Raw genomic sequence first — 10022 nt, 5'->3', positions numbered from 1 at the left:
AAGTCCGCAGCACAGAAACTGGCAACTTCAAAGTCTTGTCTGGCAATCCTCTTCAGGAAATGGCAAAATCCGTAGCACAGAAACTGGCAACTTTAATGTCAACACTGGCAATCCTCTTCAGGAAATGGCACATAACGCACACAGAAACTGGCAATTTCAAAGTCCTGACTGGCAATCCTCAACAGGAAATGGACATGTCCGCAGCACAGAAACTAGCAACTTCAAAGTCAAGACTGGAAATCCTCTTCAGGAAATGGCAAAGTCCACAGCACACAAACTGGCAACCTCAAAGTCTTCACTGGCAATCCTCTTCAGGAAATGACAAAGTCCGCAGCACATAAACTGGCAACTTCAAAGTCTTGACTGGCAATCCTCTACAAGAAATTGCAAAGTCCGCAGCACAGAAATTGGCAACTTCAAAGCGAAGACTGGCAATACTCTTCAGGAAATGACAAAGTCCGCAGCACAGAAACTGGCAACTTCAAAGTCAAGACTGGCAATCCTCTTCAGGAAATGGCAAAGCCCACGCACAGAAACTCGCAATTCCAAACTCTTGACTGGCAATCCTCTACAGGAAATGGCAAAGTCCACAGCACAGAAACTCGCAATTCCAAACTCTTGACTGGCAATCCTCTTCAGGAAATGACAAAGTCCGCAAAACACAAACTGGCAACCTCAAAGTCTTCACTGGCAATCCTCTTCTGGAAATGGCAAAGTCCGCAGCACAAAAACTGGCAACTTCAATGTCTTGACTGGCAATTCACTTCAGGAAATGGCAAATAAAGCAAACAGAAACTGGCAACTTCAAAGTCTTGACTGCCAATCCACTTCAGGAAATGGCAAAGCCCACGCAAAGAAACTGGCAACTTCAAAGTCTTGACTGGCAATCCTCTTCAGGAAATGGCAAATAACGCAAACAGAAACTGGCAACTTCAAAGTCTTGACTGCCAATCCTCTTCAGGAAATGGCAAAGTCCGAAGCACAAAAACTGGCAACTTCAAAGTCTTGACTGGCAATCCTCTTCAGGAAATGGAAAAGCACAGAAACTGGCAATTTCAAAGTCTTTACTGGCAATCCTCTTCAGGAAATGGCAAAGTCTGCAGCACTGAAACTGGCAACTTCAAAGTCTTGACTGGCAATCATCTTTAGGAAATGTTTAAAGTCCGAAGCGAAGAAACTGGCAATTTCAAAGTCTTCACTGCCAATCCTCTTCAGGAAATGGTAGGTGTCCACATTTCAGCTCACTCTCACCTTTTGACCTAGGGTCTCCAACATACCGACCAACTACTGGACATACAGACCAAGCCTCTCAAAGCCAACCACGGCACCACACCAGACATAAGGTAAAGGTACTTTATTGTCACATACACATACATGTAGCGAAATCCATTCTCTGCATTTAACCCATCCCTCAAGGGTGAATCCATGAAACTGGCTATCCTCCTCTGGATCCGACATGTCCGCAGCACAGAAGCTGGCAACGTCGAAGCCTTGGCAGGAAATCCTCTTCAGGAAATGGCAAAGTCTGAAGCAGAGAAACTGGCAACTTCCAAGTCTTGACTGGCAATCCTCTTCAGGAAATTGACAGGATTGTGACAGCACGGTGTCATGAACCAACTCAAAGTTATGACGAAAACAAGGGAAATCAAAGATAATTAAGTATTTAATTATCACCAATTTACTTTAACACAAATTAAATATTACTTCAAGATCACAGGAACTGGCGATTGTGACAGCACGGTGTCATGAACCAGCTCAAAGTTATGACGAAAACAAGGGAAATCACAGATAATTAAGTATTTAATTAACACCAATTTACTTTAACACAAATGAAATATTACTTCAAGATCACAGGAACTGGCGATTGTGACAGCACGGTGTCATGAACCAGCTCAAAGTTATGACGAAAACAAGGGAAATCACAGATAATTAAGCATTTAATTATCACCAATTTACTTTAACACATTAAATATTACTTCAAGATCACAGGAACTGGCGATTGTGACAGCACGGTGTCATGAACCAGCTCAAAGTTATGAAGAAACAAGGGAAATCACAGATAATTAAGTATTTAATTATCACCAATTTACTTTAACACAAATTAAATATTACTTCAAGATCACAGCAACTGGCGATTGTGACAGCACGGTGTCATGAACCAGCTCAAAGTTATGACGAAAACAAGAAAAATCACAGATAATTAAGTATTTAATTAACACCAATTTACTTTAACACATTAAATATTACTTCAAGATCACAAGAACTGGCGATTGTGACAGCACGGTGTCATGAACCAGCTCAAAGTTATGACGAAAACAAGGGAAATCACAGATAATTAAGTATTTAATTAACACCAATTTACTTTAACACATTAAATATTACTTCAAGATCACAGGAACTGGCGATTGTGACAGCACGGTGTCATGAACCAGCTCAAAGTTATGACGAAAACAAGGGAAATCACAGATAATTAAGTATTTAATTATCACCAATTTACTTTAACACAAATTAAATATTACTTCAAGATCACAGGAACTGGCGATTGTGACAGCACGGTGTCATGAACCAGCTCAAAGTTATGACGAAAAGAAGAAAAATCACACATAATTAAGTATTTAATTAACACCAATTTACTTTAACACAAATTAAATATTACTTCAAGATCACAGGAACTGGCGATTGTGACAGCACGGTGTCATGAACCAGCTCAAAGTTATGACGAAAACAAGGGAAATCACAGATAATTAAGTATTTAATTAACACCAATTTACTTTAACACATTAAATATTACTTCAAGATCACAGGAACTGGCGATTGTGACAGCACGGTGTCATGAACCAGCTCAAAGTTATGACGAAAACAAGGGAAATCACAGATAATTAAGTATTTAATTAACACCAATTTACTTTAACACATTAAATATTACTTCAAGATCACAGGAACTGGCGATTCTGACAGCACGGTGTCATGAACCAGCTCAAAGTTATGACGAAAACAAGGGAAATCACAGATAATTAAGTATTTAATTTACACCAATTTACTTTAACACAAATTAAATATTACTTCAAGATCACAGGAACTGGCGATTGTGACAGCACGGTGTCATGAACCAGCTCAAAGTTATTACGAAAACAAGAAAAATCACAGATAATTAAGTATTTAATTATCACCAATTTACTTTAACACATTAAATATTACTTCAAGATCACAGGAACTGGTGATTGTGACAGCACGGTGTCATGAACCAGCTCAAACTTATGACGAAAACAAGGGAAATCACACATAATTAAGTATTTAATTAACACCAATTTACTTTAACACAAATTAAATATTACTTCAAGATCACAGCAACTGGCGATTGTGACAGCACGGTGTCATGAACCAGCTCAAAGTTATGACAAAAACAAGGGAAATCACAGATAATTAAGCATTTAATTATCACCAATTTACTTTAACACAAATGAAATATTACTTCAAGATCACAGGAACTGGCGATTGTGACAGCACGGTGTCATGAACCAGCTCAAACTTATGACGAAAACAAGGGAAATCACAGATAATTAAGTATTTAATTAACACCAATTTACTTTAACACAAATTAAATATTACTTCAAGATCACAGGAACTGGCGATGTGACAGACGGTGTCATGAACCAGCTCAAAGTTATGACGAAAACAAGGGAAATCACAGATAATTAAGTATTTAATTAACACCAATTTACTTTAACACATTAAATATTACTTCAAGATCACAGCAACTGGCGATTGTGACAGCACGGTGTCATGAACCAGCTCAAAGTTATGACGAAAACAAGGGAAATCACAGATAATTAAGCATTTAATTAACACCAATTTACTTTAACACATTAAATATTACTTCAAGATCACAGCAACTGGCGATTGTGACAGCACGGTGTCATGAACCAGCTCAAAGTTATGAAAACAAGGAAATCACACATAATTAAGCATTTAATTAACACCCATTTACTTTAACACAAATTAAATATTACTTCAAGATCACAGGAACTGGCGATGTGACAGCACGGTAATATGAACCAGCTCAAAGTTATGACGAAAAAAAGGGAAATCATAGATAATTAAGTATTTAATTAACACCAATTTACTTTAACACAAATTAAATATTACTTCAAGATCACAGGAACTGGCGATTGTGACAGCACGGTGTCATGAACCAGCTCAAAGTTATGACGAAAACAAGGGAAATCACAGATAATTAAGCATTTAATTAACACCAATTTACTTTAACACATTAAATATTACTTCAAGATCACAGCAACTGGCGATTGTGACAGCACGGTGTCATGAACCAGCTCAAAGTTATGACGAAAACAAGGGAAATCACAGATAATTAAGCATTTAATTAACACCAATTTACTTTAACACATTAAATATTACTTCAAGATCACAGGAACTGGCGATTGTGACAGCACGGTGTCATGAACCAGCTCAAAGTTATGACGAAAACAAGGGAAATCACAGATAATTAAGCATTTAATTAACACCAATTTACCTTAACACAAATTAAATATTACTTCAAGATGGGAAAGGGGTGGTTCCTGATTTTACCTTCTCAGCCATAGGTGTGATCACGTACCCTCTGCTTGGGGACTTTTAGAAGCACCTTTGGGTTGTAGGGAGGGTAGGAATGACTGATCCATCTGTTGTACTTCTCGAGGGACTGGTTGGATGTCTGCATGAACGAGGCAAGAGAAGGGATTTCTTGTTTATGGTGGCAGAGAAGACAGAAAAAGACAAATACAATGCAACATTTTTTTCTGGCATCCTAAAATTGGCAGTAAGGACACTTTAAAGGTACCATGGCATGAAAATTTCACTTCATGAGGTTTTTTTAACATTAATATGAGTTCCCCTTCAGATACAGTATTAGGGGACCACTAAGGCCTATATAAAAGCATCCAAAGAGCATCATGTCATGGGACCTTTAAGTACTTTTATCAGTAGCATTTGAAAGACAGACACACACACACACACACACACACACACACACACACATTAAAAATTGTAGCTACGGTAACTTAAAGTAATAAAGTCAGAATATTTAAAATAATAAAGTCAGAATATTTCAGTTTTTCAGTAATAAAATCATAATATTTCAGTAATAAAATCAGAATATTTCAACAATAAAGTCAGAATATTTCAGTAATAAAGTCAGAATATTTCAGTAATAAAGTCAGAATATTTCAATAATAAAGTCAATATATTTCAGTAATAAAGTCAGAATATTTCAATAATAAAGTCAGAATATTTCAGTAATAAAGTCAGAATATTTCAATAATAAATTCAGAATATTTCAAATAATAAAGTCAGAATATTTCAATAATAAATTCAGAATATTTCAAATAATAAAGTCAGAATATTTCAAATAATAAAGTCAGAATATTTCAATAATAAAGTCAGAATATTTCAAATAATAAAGTCAGAATATTTCAAATAATAAAGTCAGAATATTTCAATTATAGTCAGAATATTTCAAATAATAAAGTCAGAATATTTCAGTAATAAAGTCAGAATATTTCAAATAATAAAGTCAGAATATTTCAGTAATAAATTCAGAATATTTCAAATAATAAAGTCAGAATATTTCAATAATAAAGTCAGAATATTTCAGTAATAAAGTCAGAATATTTCAGTAACAAAAGTCAGAATATTTCAGTCAGAATATTTCAGTAATAAAGTCAGAATATTTAAATAATAAAGTCAGAATATTTCAGTAATAAAGTCAGAATATTTCAATAATAAAGTCAGAATATTTCAAATAAAGTATATTTAATAATAAAGAAAAATAATAAAGTAAATATTTCAATAAAGTCAAAATATTTCAGTAATAAAGTCAGAATATTTCAGTAATAAAGTCAGAATATTTCAATAATAAAGTCAGAATATTTCAGTAATAAAGTCAGAATATTTCAGTAATAAAGTCAGAATATTTCAATAATAAAGTCAGAATATTTCAAATAATAAAGTCAGAATATTTCAGTAATAAAGTCAGAATATTTCAATAATAAAAGTCAGAATATTTCAGTAATAAAGTCAGAATATTTCTACAATTAATATTAATAATAAAGTCAGAATATTTCAGTAATAAATCAATATTTAGTAATAAAGTAAATTTCAATAATAAAGTCAGTATTCAATAATAAAAACGAATATTTCAAATAAAGCAGAATATTTCAATAATAAAGTCAGAATATTTCAAATAATAAAGTCAGAATATTTCATAAATAAATATCAAAATAAAGTAGAATATTTCAAATAAAGTCAAAATATTTCAGTAATAAAGTCAGAATATTTAAGTAAAAAGTCAGAATATTTCAATAATAAAGTCAGAATATTTCAGTAATAAAGTCAAAATATTTCAGTAATAAAGTCAGAATATTTCAATAATAAAGTCAAAATATTTCAGTAATAAAGTCAGAATATTTCAGTAATAAAGTCAGAATATTTCAGCAATAAAGTCAGAATATTTCAATAATAAAGTCAGAATATTTCAGTAATAAATTCAGAATATTTGAAATAATAAAGTCAGAATATTTCAATAATAAAGTCAGAATATTTCAGTAATAAAGTCAGAATATTTCAGTAATAAAGTCAGAATATTTCAATAATAAAGTCAGAATATTTCAATAATAAGCATATTAACATCAATTCAAATAAAGTAATAGTAATTTTCAAATAAGAGATATTCAGTAATAATGCAAAAACAAAAATTTAAAAATTCAAATATTCAATAAAGTCAGATATTCAGTAAAAATTTCAAATAATAAAACAAATATTCAATAAAGTATTATAAACATTTTATAAAATAAAATAACAATATTTCATAATAAAAAAAAACAGATATTTCTAATAACAAATAATAAAAATATTATAATATAAATAAACAATAATAAAGTCAAATTCAATAATAAACAGAAATTTCAATAATAAATAAAATATTCATAATAATTAAATTTCCATTAAAAAATATTTAGCAAAAAGTCAGAATATTTCAATAATAAATTGAATTTCAGTAAAAATTCAGAATATTTGAAATAATAAAGTCAGAATATTTCAATAATAAAGTCAGAATATTCAGTAATAAAGTCAGAATATTTCAGTAATAAAGTCAGAATATTTCAATAATAAAGCAACATAATAAAGTCAGAATATTTCGTAATAAAGTCAGATATTTAATTATAAAATAATATTTCAAATAATAAAGTCAGAATATTTCAGTAATAAAGTCAGAATATTTCAATAATAAAAGTCAGAATATTTCAGTAATAAAGTCAGAATATTTCAGTAATAAAGTCAGAATATTTCAATAATAAAGTCAGAATATTTCAGTAATAAATTCAGAATATTTCAGTAATAAATTCAGAATATTTCAATAATAAAGTCAGAATATTTCAATAATAAATTCAGAATATTTCAATTATAAAGTCAGAATATTTCAATAATAAAGTCAGAATATTTCAGTAATAAATTCAGAATATTTCAAATAATAAAGTCAGAATATTTCAATAATAAAGCTTCAGAATATTTCAAATAATAAAGTCAGAATATTTCAGTAATAAAGTCAGAATATTTCAATAATAAAGTCAGAATATTTCAATAATAAATTCAGAATATTTCAATAATAAAGTCAGAATATTTCAGTAATAAAGTCAGAATATTTCAAATAATAAAGTCAGAATATTTCAGTAATAAAGTCAAAATATTTCAAATAATAAAGTCAGAATATTTCAGTAATAAATGCAGAATATTTCAAAAATAAAGTCAGAATATTTCAATAATAAAGTCAGAATATTTCAGTAATAAATTCAGAATATTTCAGTAATAAATTCAGAATATTTCAATAATAAAGTCAGAATATTTCAATAATAAATTCAGAATATTTCAATTATAAAGTCAGAATATTTCAATAATAAAGTCAGAATATTTCAGTAATAAATTCAGAATATTTCAATAATAAAGTCAGAATATTTCAATAATAAATTCAGAATATTTCAATTATAAAGTCAGAATATTTCAATAATAAAGTCAGAATATTTCAGTAATAAATTCAGAATATTTCAAATAATAAAGTCAGAATATTTCAGTAATAAAGTCAAAATATTTCAAATAATAAAGTCAGAATATTTCAATAATAAAGTCAGAATATTTCAGTAATAAATTCAGAATATTTCAGTAATAAATTCAGAATATTTCAATAATAAAGTCAGAATATTTCAATAATAAATTCAGAATATTTCAATTATAAAGTCAGAATATTTCAATAATAAAGTCAGAATATTTCAGTAATAAATTCAGAATATTTCAAATAATAAAGTCAGAATATTTCAATAATAAATTCAGAATATTTCAAATAATAAAGTCAGAATATTTCAGTAATAAAGTCAGAATATTTCAATAATAAAGTCAGAATATTTCAATAATAAATTCAGAATATTTCAATAATAAAGTCAGAATATTTCAGTAATAAAGTCAGAATATTTCAAATAATAAAGTCAGAATATTTCAGTAATAAAGTCAGAATATTTCAAATAATAAAGTCAGAATATTTCAGTAATAAATGCAGAATATTTCAATAATAAAGTCAGAATATTTCAATAATAAATTCAGAATATTTCAATAATAAAGTCAGAATATTTCAGTAATAAAGTCAGAATATTTCAAATAATAAAGTCAGAATATTTCAGTAATAAAGTCAGAATATTTCAAATAATAAAGTCAGAATATTTCAGTTTTTCAGTAATAAATTCAGAATATTTCAAATAATAAAGTCAGAATATTTCAATAATAAAGTCAAAATATTTCAGTAATAAAGTCAGAATATTTCAGTAATAAAGTCAGAATATTTCAATAATAAAGTCAGAATATTTCAGTAATAAATTCAGAATATTTCAGTAATAAATTCAGAATATTTCAATAATAAAGTCAGAATATTTCAATAATAAATTCAGAATATTTCAATAATAAAGTCAGAATATTTCAGTAATAAAGTCAGAATATTTCAAATAATAAAGTCAGAATATTTCAATAATAAAGTCAAACGCACACACATTAAAACGTGCAGCTAAAGTAACTACTAAAGTAACTAAAGTAATTTTTACACACAGACACACACACATAGACACACACATTAAAACTTGCAGCTACAGTAACTTAACTTTTACACAAACACACACACACAGACACACATTAAAACTTGCAGCTACAGTAACTTAACTTTTACCCACAGACACACACACACACACATTGAAACTTGCAGCTAAAGAAACTTAAAGTAATAAAGTCAGAATATTTCACGTAATAAAGTCAGAATATTTCAAGTAATAAAGTCTGAATATTTCACGTAATAAAGTCTGAATATTTCACGTAATAAAGTCAGAATATATCAATAAAAATTGATGAGAGGGAGAGATTACCTTATTCTTTTAAGAGTTGATCTGTAGATTCCTCGAAGTTCACCACCAAACGCCGAAGTACAACATATCTGGTCATATTGATGCTTAGACTGCTTGGAGCCTGGAAAGACAAAATAAACATTCAATAGTTTAATAGTGTAAAACTTACCCACTGACCTCCATAATGAACTATTTACACATATACAATTATAATCATTATGAATCTGATAATGTGGCCCCACCGGCTTCTACGGAGTTAGTTATAGTTAGTTAAATAGTTATAATACAGGGTTAACTAGTCAGACCAACCCGTGAGAACTGGTTTAAAGAGAAAAATAAAATATGGAATAAATAAACTGCATTTAGGTATTACATACACATTATGCCACTGTGTACTACACAGCCGCAGCATTTTAAGATAACACAATTAGCATAATTTTAACATTGTTTACCTTAATAACTTAACTTCACTTTTACACACACACATACACACACAGAGAGGGACACACAAACACACACACACACCACACATTAAAACTTACAGCTAAAGTAGGGTAACTTTTCACACAGACACACACACACACACACACA

Source organism: Perca fluviatilis, chromosome 24 (genome assembly GCF_010015445.1).
Source record: "Perca fluviatilis chromosome 24, GENO_Pfluv_1.0, whole genome shotgun sequence".
Taxonomy (NCBI): Eukaryota; Metazoa; Chordata; class Actinopteri; order Perciformes; family Percidae; genus Perca; species Perca fluviatilis.
The sequence above is the reverse complement of the archived record's forward strand: the minus strand, read 5'-3'. Positions refer to the sequence as shown.